Source organism: Silurus aristotelis, assembly GCF_946808225.1.
Source record: "Silurus aristotelis genome assembly, chromosome: 12".
Classification (NCBI taxonomy): domain Eukaryota; kingdom Metazoa; phylum Chordata; class Actinopteri; order Siluriformes; family Siluridae; genus Silurus; species Silurus aristotelis.
Genome location: NC_139585.1, coordinates 2,089,432 through 2,111,931, shown reverse-complemented (window position 1 = coordinate 2,111,931; position 22,500 = coordinate 2,089,432). Strand labels below are relative to the sequence as shown.

The following is a 22,500-nucleotide window of genomic DNA, read 5'->3' as shown; positions in this document are numbered from 1 at the left end:
AGATTTATATTCCATACTCTCCAATATTTTATACACTATTTCCTCTACTGTAATAATCCAAATGCTACAATATTCCACACACTAATGATTCTCTACACACTGCTCTACCGTGTTCCATACACTACAATATTCCATATGCAATGGGATTCCATAAACTATATTCCTTCTTCTTCTTTCGGCTTCTCCCATTAGGAGTCTCCACAGCGGATCATCCGTCTCCATCCCCCCTGTCCTCTACATCTGCCTCTGTCACACCAACTACCTACATGTGTTCTCTCACCACATCCATAAACCTCCTGCTTGTCCTTCCTCTTTTCCTCCTTCCTGGTGTCTCCATCCTCAGCATTCTCCTACTGATATACCCCCTGTCCCTCCTCTGCACATGTCCAAACCATCTCAATCACACCTCCCTCACCTTGTCTCCAAAACGTCCTACATGCGCTGTCCCTCTAATAAACTCGTTTCTAATCCTGTCCATCGTAGTCACTCCCAACGAACATCTCAACATCTTCAGCTCTGCTACCTCCAGCTCCACCTCTTGTCTTTTACTTAATGCCACTGTCTTTAAACCATAGAACATCTCAGGTCTCACCACAGTCCTATAAACTTTCCCTTTTACTCTCACAGATACTCTTCTAATCCCTCCTGCTATCACTCTTCTCCACCCACTCCACCCTGCCTGCACTCTTTTCTTCACTTCTCTAACACACTCTCCATTACTGTGCACTGTTGACCCCCAGGTACCTGAACTCCTCCACCTCTTCTCCCTGTAACCGCACCCCTCCACTGCCCTCCCTCTCATTCACACACATGTACTCTGTCTTACTCCTACTGACTTTCATTCCCCTTCTCTCCAGCGTGTACCTCCACCTCTCCAGGCTCTTCTCCACCTGCTCCCTACTCTCACCACAAATCACAATATCATCTACAAACATCATAGTCCACGGAGGTTCCTGTCTGACCTCGTCCTTCAACCTGTCCATCACCACTGCAAACAGGAAAGGGCTCAGAGCCGATCCTTGATGCAGCCCAGCCTCCACCTTGAACCGTTCCTACTGCACACGTCACACTGTCCTCATAAATGTCCTGCACCACCCTCACATACTTCTCTGACACACCAGACTTCCTCATACAATACCACAACTCCTCTCTCCACCCTGTCGTACGCTTTCTCTAAATCCACAAACACACAATGCAGCTCCTTCTGACCTTCTCTATACTTCATCAACATTCTCAAAGCAAATAATGCATCTGTGGTGCTCTTCCTCCTTTAACTGTTGCTCACAGATGGTCACCTCTTCTCTCAGCCTGGCTTCCACTACTCTTTCCCATAACTTCATGGTGTGACTGACCAACTTAATTCCCCTGTAGTTACTGCAGGTCTGCACATCTCCCTTATGCTTAAAGATCGGTACCAGCACACTCCTTCTCCATTCCTCAGGCATCTTCTCACCTTCCAACATCCTGGTTAAAAACTCCACTGCTTCTCTCCTGAAAAATGATTTGGAACCTAACTATAATAGCAAGTTGTGAATTATCTTAAAATGTGCGGGAATCCGCAGTGGGACCGAATGTTCAGGAACGTTAGGAATAACATTTTGAAATCTTTATGAAATTTGTTTGTGGAAGCACAGTTTAAAAACACTATTGTATTAAAGTGATATAATGTCTAGATGAATTCACTAAAGTACCACAGAGGCTGCGGGGGTGCGTCCAAAATTCACATAGTTTCAGAACTGTTCCGGGGGACCACTGTATTCCATGTGCAGTGGTGTTCCATACACTACGATATTCCATTCACAGTGGTATTACATACATCAAGACATACTATAAGCAGTGGTATTCCATATGCAATGATATTCCATACAGCTTACATACTCTACGAAATTCCATGCAGTACATTATTCCAATCACTTTAGTTTTCCAAACACCACTGTATTGCATACTCAACACTATTCCATGAAGATGTTCATTCAAGCTAAATATAAAAAGATTTTTTTTATGAATATGAATTGCATAAAGTGTGTGTGTGTGTGTGTGTGTGTGTGAGAGAGATAGAAGTGTATAAGGAGTTAAACGCAGATCCTTAGACTAGATTCAGACGTTTCTAAACAATCGACATTCATAAAGACGGGCAACTCCGCAGCCCTGCTTCAGTCTTAAACCTGATTACCCAGAATTCCTAACCGAGTTTCCCGGCCCGTCTCGCCGATGCAGATTGGAGTTCATTTGGCAAAGAAAAGCTGGTTTCAGTCTCCTGCTTTATATCAGAGCGAGGCAGATGCACGCCACGCCACGGCCTGGAGCTCTGATGCTAACGATGTAGCTGCAGCATTTCATTAGTGAGCTAACGCGCCTGCAGGAAACGTTCGGGAAGCGAGTGTCGTCTCTGTCATCGGATCCGTCGAAAGGGTTTAATACAAATAAAATCAGAACCGAGGTGTTTATTTATTACTTACGCTCTGTGTGTGTGTGTGTGTGTGTGTGTGTGTGTGTGTGTGTGTGTATAGAACAGTGTGTGGTGCTGCTATGGTAAAGAAATCAGCAGTGGGGTGATGTGATGGAGTGAAGTTACTTGTTCTCTCCCTGGAGTTGATTATTTTCCCGTGACAGCACGACTCCATTTTATTCCTCCTAAACTGCAGTGTATTTAAAGAACATTTCAGATCTTCCATCACAGGAGGAAACCCGGAAACCACAAAGAAATGTTTTGCTCTGATGTTGATCCAAAAGCATGAGATTTTAGAGACAAAACATCAGTCAAATTCAATTCAGTGTTATTGTACAGCGTTTTAATAATAAATGCAAAGCAGCTTCACACAAATAAATACTGTTGGCCGAAGGAGGAGAGGAGGAAGACGTCTACAGAGACAGCAGGGAAAGGAGAATTGGAGGAGAGTGGAGGTTCGGGTTGGTGCTTTAAATGTTGGTACTGTGACTGGTAAAGGGAGAGAGATAGCTGATATGATAGAGAGGAGAAAGGTAGATATGCTGTGTGTTCAGGAGACCAAGTGGAAAGGGAGTAAGGCCAGGAACATTGGAGGTGGGTTTAAACTGTTTTATCATGGTGTGGATGGATAGAGAAATGGTGTAGGGGTGATTCTGAAGGAAGAGTACAGTAAGAGTGTAGTGGAGGTGAAGAGAGTTTCTGATAGGGTGATGATCGTGAAGCTGGAAGTTGAAGGGATGATGATAAATGTCCAGTGTTTATGCTCCACAAGTTGGCTGTGAGACGGAGGAGAAGGAAAAATTCTGGAGTGAATTAGATGAAGTGGTAGATGGTGTACCTAGGAAAGAACGATTGGTGATTGGGGCAGACTTTAATGGGCATGTAGGTGAAGGGAACAGAGGTGATGAGGAGGTGATGGTAGGTATGGTTTTAAGGAGAGGAATGTGGAAGGGCAGATGGTGGTAGATTTTGTTAAAAGGATGGAAATGGCAGTGGTGAACACGTATTTTAAGAAGAAGGAGGATCACAGGGTGACGTATAAGAGTGGAGGAAGGTGCACACAGGTGGATTATGTTCTATGCAGGAGTGGCAACCTGAAGGAGATTGGAGACTGTAAGGTGTTGGCGGGGGACAGTGTAGCTAGACAGCATCGGATGGTGGTCTGTAGGATGGTTTTGGAGGGGAAGAAGAAGAGGAGGAGAGTGAGGACTGAAAGAAGAATAAGATGGTGGAAACTGAAGGAGGAAGAGTGTAGTGTGAGGTTCAGGGAAGAGGTCAGACAGGAGCACCGGGTGGTGAAGAGGTGCTGAAAGATTGGGGAACTACTGCAGGAGTGATGAGGGAGGCAGCTAGAAAGGTACTTGGTGTGACATCCGGAAATAGAAAGGAAGACAAAGAGACGTGATGGTGGAATGAGGAAGTGCAGGAGAGCAGAAGGAGAAAGAGGTTTTGGGATCGACAGAGTGATGAGAAAAGTAGGCAGGAGAACAAGGAGATGCAGCAGCAGGTATAGAGGGATGTGGTAAAAGCCAAGGAAAAGGCATATGAGGAGCTGTAGGAGAAGTTGGACACTAAGGGAGGAGAACATGATTTGTAGTGATTGGCCAGGCAGAGAAACCGAGCTGGGAAGGATGTGCGGCAAGTTAGAACAATAAAGGATGGAGATGGAAATGTGTTGACTAGTGAGGAGAGTGTGAAAAGTGAAAAGTCGGTTGGACCAGATGACATACCGGTAGAAGCATGGAGATTGTTTAACAGGATTCTGGAAGGTGAGAAGATGCCTGAGGAATGGAGAAGGAGTGTGCTGGTAGTGATCTTTAAGAATAAGGGAGATGTGCAGACCTGCAGTAACTACAGGGGAATAAAGTTGATCAGTCACACCATGAAGTTATGGGAAAGAGTAGTGGAAGCCAGGCTGAGAGAAGAGGTGACCATCTGTGAGCAACAGTTAAAGGAGGAAGAGCACCACAGATGTCTTTTTTGCTTTGAGAATGTTGATGGAAAAGTATAGAGAAAGTCAGAAGGAGTTGCATTGTGTGTTTGTGGATTTAGAGAAAGTGTACGACAGGGTGGAGAGAGGAGTTGTGGTATTGTATGAGGAAGTCAGGTGTGTCAGAGAAGTATGTGAGGGTGGTGCAGGACATGTATGAGGACAGTGTGATAGCAGTGAAGTGTGCAGTAGGTACGACAAACTGGTTCAAGGTGGAGGTTGGACTGCATCAAGGATCGGCTCTGAGCCCTTTTCTGTTTGCAGTGGTGATGGACAGGTTGATGGACGAGGTCAGACAGGAGTCTCCATGGACTATGATGTTTGTGGATGATATTGTGATTTGTGGTGAGAGTAGGGAGCAGGTGGAGAAGAGCCTGGAGAGGTGGAGGTACACGCTGGAGAGAAGGGGAATGAAAGTCAGTAGGAGTAAGACAGAGTACATGTGTGTGAATGAGAGGGAGGGCAGTGGAGTGATGCGGTTGCAGGGAGAAGAGGTGGAGAAGGTGGAGGAGTTCAGGTACCTGGGGTCAACAGTGCAAAGTAATGGAGAGTGTGTTAGAGAAGTGAAAAAAAGAGTGCAGGCAGGGTGGAGTGGGTGGAGAAGAGTGATAGCAGGAGTGATTTGTGATAGAAGAGTATCTGTGAGAGTGAAAGGGAAAGTTTATAGGACTGTGGTGAGACCTGAGATGTTGTATGGATTAGAGACAGTGGCATTAAGTAAAAGACAGGAGGTGGAGCTGGAGGTAGCAGAGCTGAAGATAGTGAGATGTTCGTTGGGAGTGACGACGATGGACAGAATTAGAAATGAGTTTATTAGAGGGACTGCACATGTAAGACGTTTTGGAGACAAGGTGAGGGAGGTGAGATTGAGATGGTTTGGACATGTGCAGAGGAGGGACATGGGGTATATCAGTAGGAGAATGCTGAGGATGGTCCAAGGAGGAGGTTCATGGATGTGGTGAGGGAAGACATGCAGGTAGTTGGTGTGAAAGAGGCAGATGTAGAGGACAGGGGGGTATGGAGACGGATGATCCGCTGTGGCGCCTCCTAATGGGAGCAGCCGTAAGAAGAGGAAGAAAAAGAAGAAGAAGATGAAGATACAGAGGTGGAAAGTAACTAATTACATTTACGTTATTGTAATTGAATTCTTTTACATTAAAGTACTTACTTAAGTATGTTTTAAGTATTGTACATAACTACATTTCAACTGATATTCATTACTGATTAAAAAATAAATAAATAAATTAAAATAATGCAAGGGGAAAAAAATCACACCCAGGAACTATTGCACTGATTGTTTGATGGCCAGGAGAACAAACGCGCTAAAATCAAAAGAAAGCTGAAAATTAAACGCTGTTGAAACTAAAGTTATATTGCGTGAGTTGTGAATCTACATTTGCAATTTCTCTCATTATCATAAATTATACTAGAATCGCCACTCCATCCCCGCTGTTTAAAAAGTAACTCTGGGGGCGTTTTACTTTTCCTGGAGTAGATTTTTAGACTCAAAACTTTTCTTTGTACTCAAGTAAAATTTAATTGAATAGAATATTTCATTACTCTCTCCAAATCTGCCTATGAGACATCAAGAACTTTGAGACTAGATTTAGACTGTAATTAATATCTATAGTCTGCTACAATGGGTTCAGTATCACAGTTTGCATGAACAGTTCTGCATTTCAGCACCTATTACTGAACAGCTCCTCAATAATGATGGAAATGTGATGAATGGATATTTTAAGTTGAGGATGAGGATCCCTTTGGAGACTGGTTTGTCTCGAGGTTTTGAGATAACTTACAACTCTAAACAACAAAATTATACACTCTTTTATTACAAAGCTGCTTTGGGACAATGTGCATTGTTAAAAATGCTCTCCAAAAAAAAAATCTAAATCGAATTGACATCATGAGGAAGAAAGTTTGCTAGGAAGACGTCCTCTTCTAAACACCGAATGTCCATTCATTACAGTTCCATCTTAATTTAAGGTTATCACCTGTTCACTAGTGTACCACACGGTTCATATAAATTACAATCCAAATCCAATTTGAAGGTTCTTGAGCTCATTCACAGTGAAACATCTTCCCAGAAGAGTGGAGGTTTTTAAAACAACAAATCAAGTGTGGAATGAAATTTTCAGAAACATGACAAATGCGTGTCTGCAAACGTCTGGGCATGTGATGTATATCTGAGGACAAACCAGGTGCCTCATCAGTTTCCAGTGCAGGAACGTGAGAAGAGTAACTCAGTCGATAAGATGTTGGACATCTGATCGAAAGGTTATGGGTTCAATTCTCAGCACCACTAAGCTGCCACTTCTGGGCCCTTGGGCAAGGCCCTTAACACTCAACTGCTCAGCTGTATAACTGAGATAACTGTAAGTATCTCTGGACACGTGTGTCTGCCATATGCCATAAATGTAAACTAGAACGTAGGAACTAGTTTCACTTTTCGCACATTTCTAATAGACAACAATGTGTTGAGACACACACACACACACACACACACACACACACACACACGAACAGTACCATATTATCACATATAGGTTTAGTTTTTATTATTTGAAGGACTTTTGTCCTCGATTTCCTCCATTTTTCCACCTATATCCAGTTTAGAGGACTGTGGTGAGACCTGGGATGTTGTATGGATTAGAGACAGTGGCATTGAGTAAAAGACAGGAGGTGGAGCTGGAGGTAGCAGAGCTGAAGATGTTGAGATGTTCATTGGGAGTGACGACGATGGACAGGATTAGAAATGAGTTTATTAGAGGGACAGCACATGTAGGACGTTTTGGTGACAAGGTGAGGGAGGTGAGATTAAGATGGTTTGGACATGTGCAGAGGAGGGACATGGGGTATATCAGTAGGAGAATGCTGAGGATGGAGCCACCAGGAAGGAGGAAAAGAGGAAGACCAAGGAGGAGGTTTATGGATGTGGTGAGGGAAGACATGCAGGTAGTTGGTGTAAAAGAGGCAGATGTAGAGGACAGGGGGGTATGTAGACGGATGATCCGCTGTGGCTCCCCCTAATGGGAGAAGCCGAAAAAAAGTAGATCCACATTTCCGTTCATCACTTACACATAAACCGAATATTCCTTAAATTCTTTCGCAAACATTTTTTATTCATCGGTTTCCATAACGATGCTTTTCTGCACATAATTGCATCATCTGGTAGCTTTTAACCAGTTTTTCTCTCTCTTACATGATGTTCCTGAGTATATTTATAATAAGAACGACGCTCGTATACGTAACCTCCGCTGCTTAAAAACAAAATATAGCATGCGAGTCTGGTCGACAGGTTCATTCTTTCCTTCTTCCCTTTCAGTTCCTTCTTTCATAACGTCATCCTAAGTGTTTTTCCCGTATTACCCCCCCCTCCTCTCTCTCTCACACACACACACACACACACACACACACACACACACACACACACACACACACACACACACACACACACACACATCCATTTCTCAGTGTGCAGTGAGAGCAGATAAAGACTGTAATTATTAAATTAAAGAGCTGCGCTTCTATCTAATGGCTGCTGCTGAAGAGCAGGCCGCTTCTTCAATATCCTGGAAATTATTTGTGTGTTTGGTTAAATGATGTTACTAATTCCCCTGATTACTAGTAATGACTCTGTCTTTCTCGTTTTGTCGTGGCTTCAGCTTAATATGAAATGGCATTTATTTTAGGGCATAATTACCTTCCTAAAGCCAGAGCACGGGAAGAGAATCGACTCGCTCCAGACGGCCGTAAATTGCCCTGTTTCCTCTAATCTTTGCCTTCGCCAAATTAGAAAATTGAGTTCCTCGGCCGGGTGCAACAATTGCTAGGTGTACATCACCGTCATTAGGCCTGCCGAGAAAAAAAGACGGAGGGGAAAAAAAAGAAAAGAAGGAAGGTCGTTTGGCCAGACGGCCTGCTGCGCCAGAGACATTATTCTACATTGTAAAGCGCTCATATAAGAAATGGTTTTACTCTCCGCGGGAGGCGGAAGGATCGCAGAAGAGCCGATGATGAATGGACCGAGCCGTGGATAAAACGTAGAGCTAAATTGAAAATCTAACGCATTAACCAGACAGTGTTTTCTGTTTGAGTGTGTGTGTGTGTGTGTGTGTGTGTGTGTGTGTGTGTGTGTGTCGCAGTGTAAAAGAGAATGAGAGTGCGCATGGTCATTAGCGAATCTGTATAAAAGGAAAAGGAGAAAAAAAAAAACAGCGTTTTTTATATCTCTATTGCTCTGACATCAGCAGTGGACTTCAGATGGATAAGTGCAGTAAATAAGCTTTAATCCTGATAAAACATCCAGTTACACAAACATTTATTCAGTTTTAGGAATTATTTTTTACTATTAGAGATCAGGTCAAAAAAACACGCAGTGTGTAGTAATAATTATTATTTAAAATCTGGGTGTTGAGAATGAAGAATGAGAGATGACAAGCAAACACCGATTTATAAACACTACACATAAAACAAAACAAATATCTGGATTTTAATGATTAATAATTATAAAAGATGAAACAATTCAGGAAACAATCACAGAGACTGGAACTAATAACGAGTTACAGCTCTACAAACCAGGACTGATGGAGAATCACAACCACAAAGACTGAGAGTATTGAATAGTCGTAGCTCTTAAAACTAATGAACAGTCACAGACCTGAAGACTAGGACTAATAAAGAGACACAAGCATCAAGACTTAAATTAATGAACAGTCACAGCTCTTAAGGTGGAGACTAATGAAGAGTCACAACCCTGAAGGCTAAAACTAATGAAGAGTCATAACCCCGAAGACTAGGACTAATAAAGAGTTCCGCTCTAAAGACTAGGAATTATAAAGAGCTATAGCTCTAAAAATTTGGACTGATGAAGTGTCACACCATAAAGATTGGGAGTAATGAAGAGTCACGACTATAAAGATTGGGACTAATGAAGAGTCACGAGCATAAAGACTGGGACCAATAAAGAGTCACGACCATAAAGATTGGGACCAATGAAGGGTCACGACCATAAAGATTGGGACTAATGAAGAGTCACGACCATAAAGATTGGGACTAATGAAGAGTCACGACCATAAAGATTGGGACTAATAAAGAGTCACGACCATAAAGACTGGGACCAATGATGAGTCAAAGCTCTTAAGACTGAGACTAATATGAAGAGTCACAACCATAATGAGTGGGACTAATGAAGAGTCACAGATCTAAAAACTAATATTAAAGATGAGTCACAATTTCTTAAGACTAAGACTAAGTCACAACCCTGAGGACGGGAAGTAATGAAAAATTATAACCCTAAATATATAACTGCTTCTCTCTTTCTCATAGCAATACTTTACACTGAGTACGTACACACACACACACACACACACACACACACACACACACACACACACACACACACACACACACACACACACACTACTATCACCTGACAGGTAATTACAGGCTGGGGTAATAACTCTATTTAAGGGTGATAGATCACTGTAGAGGGAAGGAAACACCCGGAGGCTGACCTGCAGGTCACGCTCAATAAACACTTTTAAACACCCGTAGCAAAGTGCACACTTTCTGTTTCACACTTTCTGTTTCGCACTTTCCCCAAAATACTGAAGTGTTTCCCAAGAAAGCAGAGTTTCCACATTGAGCTTTATGTGTCATATGTGGATCCTAATTGGTGTTGATCATTTGTGTAGGGAGCAGCAGCACAGGTTCACTCGCTCTGATACGCCATCTTTTCTACAGCAGTGACACGTGTACAGTCAACAGAAGGAGTCTCCAGTGTCAGGGATTTGAGTCAGTCAGAGGTAAAGTCGGAACATTTCTGAGATATTGTGTGGTTTTTGAGGGTGGTGATGGAAAGAACCGAGTGAGAACAGGAACGAATGCAAACGCTGAATGTACAAATGATGAAATGAAGAAAAAATAAGTTAAAATTCATTAATTGAATCGTTCTTGTATAAATTGCTATAAGGAAGGTATTGGGTTGGTAAGGGTACCTATGACCCCCCCTGCCCACCACTAAACAACCCCCCCCCCCCCCACACACACACACACACACTCAGGTCCCAGAATCCCCCAGGGCAGGTTTTTAAGAGATTTAAAGAGCGACACAACACCTCTTCAAAAGAGCAGTGCTAACATTAGAGAGTCATTATGTAGCTGCTGCCTTGAGGCTCGGGGTCGAACACACACACACACACACACACACACACACACACACACACACACACACACACACACACACACACACACACTGTGTCCACCTGAAACCAGAGAGACTCGCACACACACACACACCTTTCACACCTGCAGTGAATACATCAGACACCTCACACCACAGTCAGGACCATGCAGTGGGAAACCCCTGTAAGCTCCGCCCAGTCACATGATCCACTCGCCGCTCTCAATAACTCATTACTGATTTATAAAACGGTATTTATATTCGTCTGTTTTTTTTATTTACTGTTTCATTTCTGCGATAAAAGCGTGTCGTTCCCAGACGCAGGGCCTCATCAGCTGCAGCTCTTTTAATGCTGTTCCAGCAGCACACTGCCTCTGTGCACAAATCAGCTCCATGAAGATCTGCACCCCAGACCTCCTCACCTTCTCACCTCCATAACTTCCTGACTTTACTAACAGCCTTGTAGCTGAATGAATCTCCACAAAATCTCCACAATGTCTAGTGGAACATCTTCCCAGAAGAGTGGAGGTTACTATAAGAGCAAATAGGGACCAAGTGTGGAATGAGATGTTAAAAAAAAAAAAAGCACAAATAGCTTGAACATAATCTCATTCCACATTTATTGTCCACAAACTTTTGCCCATTATATATATATATATATATATATATATATATATATATATATATATATATATATATATATATATATATATATACAGTGAGGAAAATAAGTATTTGAACACCCTGTTATTTTGCAAGTTAGAAATCATGCAGGGGTCTGAAATTGTCATCGTAGGTGCATGTCCACTGTGAGAGACATAATCTAAAAAAAAAAAATCCAGAAAGCACAATATATGATTTTTAAACTATTTATTTGTATGATACAGCTGCAAATAAGTATTTGAACACCTGAGAAAGTCAATGTTAATATTTGGTACAGGAGCCTTTGTTTGCAATTACAGAGGTCAAACGTTTCCTGTAGTTTTTCACCAGGTTTGCACACACTGCAGGAGGGATTTTGGCCCACTCCTCCACACAGATCTTCTCTAGATCAGTCAGGTTTCTGGCCTGTCGCTGAGAAACACGGAGTTTGAGATCCCTCCAAAGATTCTCTATTGGGTTTAGGTCTGGAGACTGGCTAGGCCACGCCAGAACCTTGATATGCTTCTTACAGAGCCACTCCTTGGTTATCCTGGCTGTGTGCTTCGGGTCATTGTCATGTTGGAAGACCCAGCCTCAACCCATCTTCAATGCTCTAACTGAGGGAAGGAGGTTGTTCCCCAAAATCTCGCAATACATGGCCCCGGTCATCCTTTCCTTAATACAGTGCAGTCGCCCTGTCCCATGTGCAGAAAAACACCCCCAAAGCATGATGCTACCACCCCCATGCTTCACAGTAGGGATGGTGTTCTTGGGATGGTACTCATCTTTCTTCTTCCTCCAAACACGTTTAGTGGAATTATGACCCAAAAGTTCTATTTTGGTCTCATCTGACCACATGACTTTCTCCCATGACTCCTCTGGATCATCCAAATGGTCATTGGCAAACTTAAGACATGCCTGGACATGTGCTGGTTTAAGCAGGGGAACCTTCCGTGCCATGCATGATTTCAAACCATGACGTCTTAGTGTATTACCAACAGTAACCTTGGAAACGGTGGTCCCAGCTCTTTTCAGGTCATTGACCAGCTCCTCCCGTGTAGTTCTGGGCTGATTTCTCACCTTCCTTAGGATCATTGAGACCCCACGAGGTGAGATCTTGCATGGAGCCCCAGTCCGAGGGAGATTGACAGTCATGTTTAGCTTCTTCCATTTTCTAATGATTGCTCCAACAGTGGACCTTTTTTCACCAAGCTGCTTGGCAATTTCCCCGTAGCCCTTTCCAGCCTTGTGGAGGTGTACAATTTTGTCTCTAGTGTCTTTGGACAGCTCTTTGGTCTTGTCCATGTTAGTAGTTGGATTCTTACTGATTGTATGGGGTGGACAGGTGTCTTTATGCAGCTAACGACCTCAAACAGGTGCATCTAATTTAGGATAATAAATGTAGTGGAGGTGGACATTTTAAAGGCAGACTAACAGGTCTTTGAGGGTCAGAATTCTAGCTGATAGACAGGTGTTCAAATACTTATTTGCAGCTGTATCATACAAATAAATAGTTTAAAAATCATATATTGTGATTTCTGGATTTATTTTTTTTAGATTATGTCTCTCATAGTGGACATGCACCTACGATGACAATTTCAGACCCCTCCATGATTTCTAAGTGGGAGAACTTGCAAAATAGCAGCGTGTTAAAATACTTATTTTCCTCACTATATATATAAATACATGCACATATGTTTAAGTTATAAAATACATCTCTTTCTCTTTCGCTCTCCTTCTATGGCTCTGTGACCTCGACTCAGGTGTCTTGAATTGTAAAAGTCTGTAATTTATCTTACACACACACACACACACACACACACACACACACACACACACACACACACACACACACACACACACACACACACACACACACACAGTTTCCTCACAGGTGAGAAAGTGCAAAGTGATGTAAATGCCCGGAGAAAAAGATACACATGTTAATCCCACCCTGACCTCTCCCACACACACACACATACACACACACACACACACACACACACACACACACACACACACACACACACACACAAACCAATTGCCTAATTAGAAAAGCAACTCTATCAAATTCAGGGCCGACGGGGCAGAGGGCGTGGATCAAACACGCAGTGCATTGTGGGACCACTGCGTGATGGTATTTGTAGAACCGAGCACAGTGATTGGTCGGTTCTGCGAAAGGCCCACGGTGTCAGCACTCAAGGGGAAGACAGAAATTAAGAAAGACGACATGATGAGCAAATTCTCACGACATGGTATTCATTAGGGTCAAAGGTCAGGAAGGATCAGGTGATGATGGTTCAGTGACCTGAAGGGGAAAAGAGTCACGGCTCAGTGACCTCGAGAGGGTCAGGGACTCAAATACGTCTTTAACAAATGTCCAATTAGGACAAGAGGAGAGACGAAGAGAAAGTCAAACAACTCCTACTAGTACAAAAAAGGGGATAAACAACCAACAGACCACCAATAATAAATAATTCAATAAACAATAAATAAATAAATAATCACACAAACACCCCAAAAAATAATAATACAAAAGTAAACAAAAAATCAGACAATTAAATAAATAGAATAAAGAAAAAACCAAAGATGAAAAAAAATTAAAAAGACAATAATAAAAATCCAGAAAGAATGAAGAAAAGAGATTAATGTACGACTAGAAAATAAATAGAAATGGATAAATAATAAAAAAAGAAATAAATATTTGAACTAAAAAAAAAGTAAATAATTTAGTTAAACAGGAGAGAAATTAAAGTAAAAATTAATACATTAATTATAATATTCAAAGATTTTAGCAAATCATTTTTTTAGAAAAAAACAACAACCAAATCCTCCAACAACAAACAAATAAATACAAGTAAATAAGCAATCAAATAAATAAATAAAATGGGAAAATAATAAAGATAAAGATGGATTAAATTAAAACTAAATAACTAACTAACTAAATAAATCAAACAAGAAAAAGACGAAAAAGAGTGTAAGACTAAAAAAAACCAAATAAATACAAAAATGAAAAGAAAGAAAAAGAAACATCTGAACTAGAAAAAAAGAAAAAAAAAACAGAGTAAAAGAAATGAGAATTTAAACAAAATATAACAAAAAAAAAAAGGTGAAAATAACTGAACCACAAAAGGAGAAAAAAAAAATCATAAGGAAAAAGTCAGTAGGAAAATCTGGAAAATTCAGAAATGAAGAAACGTTTGAGAACAAAGAACAAAAGAAGAGATTTCCACTGAATGGTGTGGCTTAGTTTGTGGTTAATTCCGTGACCAGAAGCACACAGAGGAAGATTAGGAGGAAACTCTTTGGGAAATAAAATATCATGTGACTTCCTGAAACTGACGTGTAAATCGTCCATACGTGTGAGAAGTGCAGAGCAGCGACCGCTGACATTCATCTTCGATTCATGCGAGAAAACGTTTAACATCTCGAATTGTCATATGATTGCTTTTAAAGAGGCCAGAAAAGCCACAGGACTGCGTTTGTGTCCTGCGGAGTTCACCTGATGCTCCGGTTCCTCTGGGAAACACTTGTGAGGAACACCTGAGAAGCACCGGCGGCCATTTCTGCACCGCTTGAGATGGCTAATTCAGATTGAAAACTCTATAACTGCGCATTGTTCTGACGATTCAGGCCGAGGTGCTGAATAGCAGCTGGTTTCTATGTGCTGTCATCCGATGTCACGGGACATACAGAGGAGTGGGCGTGGCCCTTGGAGGGGGTGGGGCTGAGGGGTTGGGGGGGGTAGCGGGGCAGGTAAAACACTTGTTTGTTAGACCTGCTTTAAACTGTACTCGAATTGCAACCCTTTTTAGGACAAGACGCTTTTTGTGCCCTGGTCCATGGCTGCAAAACTGCCCCGGTGTTAATTCAATGGGCTCATGGCCACAGGGCGTAGGGTAGTTACTCACTCCTTCCTGCAATTAGCTGTCACGGTTAGCTTAGCAGAACTAATGCTACTCATCTCTGAGGCTCAGGTTGCGTAGTTCGGTGACTTCGGGCAAAAAAAAGAACTGAGGCTTCGTATCAATTACACACTACAATTATAAACCTGTTCGAGATAAATCCCCTCTGAGCATTGTTCATCACACACACACACACACACACACACACACACACACACACACACACACACACACACACACACACACACACAGCAGGACAGTAATGAAGTAAATGTAATGCGTTACTTTCGCTACATTCAAGTAAAAATTCAAATATAAATCAGTCGTTCTTTTTTTTATTAATGTGGTGAAACACTTGTTTTACACGTGTTTTGATTGGTGCTTGTCAGTGGTGGATTCAGGAGACATGAGCAGCCGACCAGCCTTGCCAGGGGGCGTCACAGGGCGTCCACGCAAGAAAATTAAGATTATTATTACTACAGCATTACTACACACACACACACACACACACACACACACACACACACACACACACACACACACACACACATGTTTAACTACAATATTGCTACACACACACCACACACACACACACACACACACACACACACACACACATTTATCTACAGCACTACTACACACATACACACACACACACACACACACACACACACACACACACACACACACACACACGTTTAACTACAGCATTACTACACACACACACACACACACACACACACACACACACACACACACACACTTAACTACAGCATTACTACACACACACACACACACACACACACACACACACACACACACACACACACACACACACACGTTTAATTACTGTATTGCCACACACACACACACACACACACACACACACACACACACACACACACACACACACACACACACGTTTAACTACAGCATTACTACACACACACACACACACACACACACACACACACACACACACACACACACACACACACACACACACACGTTTAATTACTGTATTGCCACACACACACACACACACACACACACACACACAAGCATTGTGCGACACATTGAAGCCTATTTTAAGGTCAAATCATTTAGAGTACAACAGATAGTAAAAATACAACATTCACATAAAAATCCAGAAATGGGATTCCTATTTAAGTCAGGACACAAATGATCTCACAAATTATTACAGAAAAAAGGGAACAAAACGTTGGAGTTCCTTTTGTGGGACGTGAAAAGCGAAGATGATCTCATGGGTCTAAAGTGACAGCGCAGGGCCGAATACCTCCGAGCAATTCTGACTGAACCTGCGTACAACATGACGCATCAGCAGCACAGCTTCAGCTCTGAGTCCTCCTTCATTTCCTGCTCAACTTCTCGCTCGTTTATGAAGACAGTCAGGATGTATACCATGTTTATATTCTTGAGAAGGTCTGGGCTGGAGATGGACTCAAAATATGCTACAGCACTGACAGTCATTCTGACAGTAGTGCAGGTTTATATCGATGCTTTCGTTCTGAGATGTTTTCATTTCTACCTTCTTTACTTTGTACCAGATTTGTAGTGGACGTCCCAGGTGTTTTTGGTTTTGTATGTTTAAAATTTTCGATATTTTGGTTCCAAAATCATGGTTTATTGGGAGGAATTGGTTGCTCAGTGATTGAGATGTTGGATTTCTGATTAGAAGGTTGTGAGTTCAAATCCCAGCCCTGCCAAACTGCCACTGTTGGGCTTCTGAGCAAAGACATTAAACCTCAACTGCTCAGGGGTACAAATGACATCATTGTTAATCACTCAGGACAAAGGCCACTTTGTCAAAGTACCTTGTTATTCATGATGGTTCTTGTGTTCTTTAAGAATCTCTGGGTTCTCTGTTTGTGGACAGTGATGGCTTAAGGCTCTGGATTACTGATCAGAAGGTCTGGGATTTACACTCCAACATTGCTAAGCTACCACTTTTGGACCCTTGAGTGAGACCCTCAACTCTTTTCTGTATCAGGGCTGATGTTTAGATCTAATCACATCTGGGAAGACTTCTTCTTTCACATTGTTTGATATCTGAATAATTCCTGATTTATCCCAATGTTCTAGCTCTGAATTGAGTTCTCTTCAATTGGAGATGGATTGAGGTTTCACACCAACAGCCTAAAGATTCAGTCTGCTAAAATGTGCTCAGGACTACAGTTTGCACCTCAACAAAGATGGAACTCTAATGAATGAACATTGGTTGTAGAAGCCCAGTGTACAGGGTTTTAGATGCGTTTTTTCTTAATAAAACTCTTGAACTTCATCTACATTTACGACGCGCTGGAGAATGAGCCAGTGAGTCAGTGTTTCTGGAGTCTGTCATATTTACACAGCGTTCATTCATTCTGAATGTGAAACACTCTAAAGTCATAGAGCGAGTGAGAGGCCATAACTCATTACCCAGCATTCTCTCTCTTTGTGTTATTATTGAGCCTTTTGGCCTTGGGCTGATCCATTTATCGGGCTGTATGCTTGTATGTTTGTGTGTGTGTGTGTGTGTGTGTGTGTGTGTGTGTGTGTGTGTGTGTGTGTGTGTGTGTGTGTGTGTGTGTGTGAGACAGCCTCCAGTGTGTGTTTGCTGCCCGGCTCAGAGCCGGAAGCGCAGCCTGCTTTATATTTATCGATCTTCGTACTTGGCAACGCTCTGACATGTGTCACATTGTGAAACATTATGCGTTGTTAATGAAGTTGCTGTAAAGATGGATGCCGCCTGCTCTTTGGGTTTTTTTTTTTTTTTTTTTTGCTAAATGGTCTGCTTTGAAAAAGACCTGTCCAAACACCACAGTAGCGATTATGATGTATCGTCAGGTTTAACTGCAGCTGTCTGATGTTGTCGAGGGTTTAGTGCTTCACCTTCTGCCACATGTGCCTCATAAACTTCAAAATTAGGATACTTTAACACTCATTTATATTAATGAAGTGTAATCAAACTGAATTTGATGGAACTTCTTGTCAGATACAGATGCTGTTATATGCATTCCACACGGATTCCACACAAAAGAATACAGAAGGTGGCCAACATCACCAGTGCTGATTAGTATAAAGATCTGGAATGGAGAAGAAGCTAAGAACAATCTAACTAGTGACAAAGGCTAACAAACAAACTTGTAACTGTTAGTTTCTTTTATACGAACGATGATACGTTGTTCCGAAATGTTGTAATATCAACATTTCCATCAGATACATCTAATAGTTTGATTATACAGCAAACTCCAGTCTAAAACTATTAGGCTAATAAGCTAGTGAGCATCTAAATGTCTTTTTAAATGTCCTTTACATACAATTCAGTACACTGAGTGTGAAGGTGCAAAATAAACAAAAAGCCCCAAAGATTTCAACATTTATCTCAGATTATAGCCAACTGCTAAGCTTAGACTGCAATTAGTAGCTAACCTAGCTAGCCAATAATACAGAATACCGGTACATTAAGCATGGAAATATAAGAGCATGAAAAAAAATCACCCCAAGATAATAACATTTACCTCAGATGTGTTGGTAAAATTAAAACATTTCCAACAGCATTATACTGTAAATAGTTCATCTGGCTAGCATATAAAGTGCTATATGTCTTTCTAAAGACACACTCTACACACACCTGACCAAAATATTTGTGTGGGGGGTTTATCATCCCATTAATAAGCTCCACTCTTCTGGAAAGATGTTCCACTAGATCTTGTGGAGGTTTTTGGAGATTCATCCAACCGCAAGGGTGTTAGTAAATACAGGTAGTGATTTAGGCGAGGAGGCCTGGGGTTCAGTCATCGTTCACATTCACCCCAAAGGTGTTCAGTGTGGTTGATGTCAGAGCTCTAAAGCAGGAGATCTTTCACTCTAACCCATATATCTTCATGGAGCTGCTTTGTGCACAGTGGCATTGTAAAGCTGGAACAGTTTTGGGTTTCCCAGTTCAAGTGAAGGCAAAATTTAATTCTACTGCATCCAAAGACGTCCTACACAATTTTTTCTCCAACTTTGTGCCAACAGTTTGGGGAAGATCCACATATGACTGGAAAATAGAGTATTGGCCATATAGTGTATCAGCATTTACATCAGGTTGTTCACAATTAGTCGCTAACCAAGCTAGCATATGATACACTAAACACATACATTAACAATGAAAATGATCAAAAACACTCCAAGATGTTAACATTTACCTCATTTGTGTTAATAAATTATAATATATATATATAGTAAAATGGCACTGAGCATCAGAGTTGCTAACTCAATTTGACTACTATATCAGTATAGTTTGACATTTTTGATGGCTACTACTGGAGAAGCCCTTTCCTGTGGAATCTTTTTTTGATTATGCAGCTAGCGCTAGGCTAAAACTAGTATTACTTTTATTACTAAACTATTATATCGCTAGCTAGCTTAGAAAATCTTTATATGACTATAACAATTTTACAGTGACTGTGGCATTGTGAACAAAGCAACTCATATTTACCTCATTTACATGTCCATGATTAATGAAAATGGATGTAAATGTAAAGGATGGTCTTTGGCTCATGTAAAAGCTATTAGCTAAACTATTAGCTAACTTAACTAGTACATAACATTGTACACAAGTACAGTGATGGTGGAAATGTTAGCAAACTACCTCAGAATATTAACATTTACCTCAGAAAAGAATCAAAACAACTCAATCAGCAGAGTACTTACACTTGGTATTGAACGCTATCTCATATTACAACTGACATTTTGGTGTAGAAATACAAGAGTTTAGTGAAGAATTTCCACAAACAAATTGTTATTTGACTACATTTTTAAAATGAGCTAATAATTGGTGATAAGTTACTAATAAAAAGTCTCTATAATAGTTAAATGACACTTAGCATCAAATATTTGGTTCGTTTTGGTTATTTGGTTTGGAAACTACAAGAGCTTTAAGTTGAAGATTTTTCATGTACAAATTGTTAAACTGTGATTATATTTGACTGTATTTAAAAAAAGAAGTGATTAATTGAGCTGAAATGTGCTGATAAATGACTCATAAAAAGCTCTATATATGTAAAATGACACTTAGCATCAAATGTTTGATTCTGTTTGGGACTGAAATTCATTTCCTTGTAATTCTTTGAATTCATTTATTTTATACTAACAGTTTTCTCCGTTCGGAAGCAGAATATGGAGCGAGGGATAATAGGACTCCGTCGCTACGTCTCTCTGTGACTGTACTTGACCTGTTTACGAGGCCGAGCGATCGCTTCGTGACCCGCTGCCTCAATTAACAACTCACTCTGTGCGAGTTACAATGAGCAGGATGTGATCGCGAAAAAACTAAACGGCAAAATAAAAAGCAGTGAAAAATGGCCGAGCGTGAAGAGCGAGTCCCACCGAGAGGCGCTTGGGGGGGAGAAGGGTAGGACGGGTGTGGGGGATGTGGTTGGGGGGGTGTGGGGGGGCAAGTCTGAATAGAGCTGTGAAAGAGGCTTTCAACAACGGCCACAAAATGAGCTTCATAAACAAGGCCTCTTCTGATCCATAATGCACTGCACTTGAGAGAGAGAGAGAGAGAGAGAGAGAGAGAGAGAGAGACACATTGAGAGAAATATAAAGTAAGACAAAGAGAGAGAAATAATGTAAGACAGGTAGAGACAAACTAAAAGAGAGACAGATGAAAAGAAAGATACTGAGGAGAGAGAGAGAAAAAAAAGAAAGAGAGAGAGAGAACAAGAGGAAGACGTTGATTAAGCGAAAAATATAGTAACGAAAAGATGGATAGAGACAGATTAAGAGAAAGGTTGAAGAAGATAGATAGATAGATAGATAGATAGATAGATAGATAGATAGATAGATAGATAGATAGATAGATAGATAGATAGATGTGGGCGGCTACATGTAGAAAAGTCAGGGTAAGAGAGATCAATTGGAATAGATAAAGAGAAAAATGAACTGAGAGAAAAATAAATGACAAAGCGATAATGTGAGAGAGACAGATTAATAGAAAGACAGATGAAAAAAAAAGGAGAGAGGGAGTTTGGGATGAAGAGAAAAAGAGGTTGAAAAATGAAATGAAATTATAGAGGAAAAGACAGAGAGAGAGAGAGAGAGAGAGAGAGAGAGAGAGAGAGAGAGAGAGAGAGAGAGAGAGAGAGAAATGTCAAAACAAACAAATATAAAAAATATAAATTAAGAAAGCAATAAAAAAAGACAGAGAGAGAGAGACAGATTAAAAGAAAGACAATGAGACAGAGAGAGAATGGAGAGAAAGATGGACAACATAGAAGTGAAAAGACAGTGAAAGAGAGAGATAGAATAAGGGACAGATAAGAAGGAGGACAAACAGTAGGACAAATACACACTGAACACACTTATAAACGCAACACTTTTGTTTCTGTCCACATTTTTCATGAGCTGAACTCAAAGATCTGAGACTTTTTCTATCTCCACAGCAGGTTTATTTCTCTTAAACATTGTTGATAAAGTTGTAAATGTGTGTTAGTGAGAACTTCTCCTTCACCCAGAGAATCATCACCTCACAGGTGTGGGAGATCAGGATCCTGAATAGACTGCAGGAATGTCCACCGGAGCTGTTGCTCCTGAATTGAATGTTCATTTCTCTACCAAAAGCCATCTCCAAAGTACATCTAACCGGCCACACAAGCACAGACCACGTGTAACCACACCAGCCCAGGACCTCCACATCCAGCATCTTCACCTCCAACATTGTCTGAGACCAGACACCCAGACACCCAGACAGCTGCTGTACATGTTAGAGTGGACTTTTATTGTGTCCAGTCTAAAACACACCTGTGCAGTAATCATGCTGTTAATCAGCGTCCTGATCTGCCACACCTGTGAGGTGATGATTCTCTGGGTGAAGGAGAAGTTCTCACTAACACACATTTACACATTTATCAACAAGTTTTAAGAGAAATAAACCTGCTGTGGAGATAGAAAAGTCTCAGATCTTCGAGTTCAGCTCATGAAAAACGTTGACAGAAACAAAAGTGAGTGTATAAGTGTGTTCAGTGTAGAGAGACAGCAAGACAGAGCAAAAGAGACAGATAGAAAGATCACTGCTGGGAGTGAGGCAAAGAATGAAAGAGAGAGAGAGAGAGAGAGAGAGAGAAGAGAGAGAGAGAGAGAGAGAGAGAGAGAGAGAGAGAGAGATTAAAAGAAAGACTATGAGACAGCGAGAGGATGAGAGAGGATGAGAGGAGAGGGAAAAGAAAAGAGAGAATGGAGAGAAAGATGGACAACATAAAAGTGAAAAGACAGTGAAAGAGAGAGATAGAATAAGGGACAGATGAGAAGGAGGACAAACAGTAGGACAAATACACATAAA

At 41.2% G+C, this 22,500-nt stretch overlaps 1 protein-coding gene across 1 annotated transcript in view; it reads left to right on the top strand.

Moving 5' to 3' along the window:
- Positions 1-22,500, top strand: part of LOC310734895 (uncharacterized protein) — a gene marked incomplete at its 3' end in the record, with an annotated part of 265,495 nt that overhangs the window by 113,969 nt on the left and 129,026 nt on the right. The gene's annotated exons all lie outside the window — the stretch shown is intronic.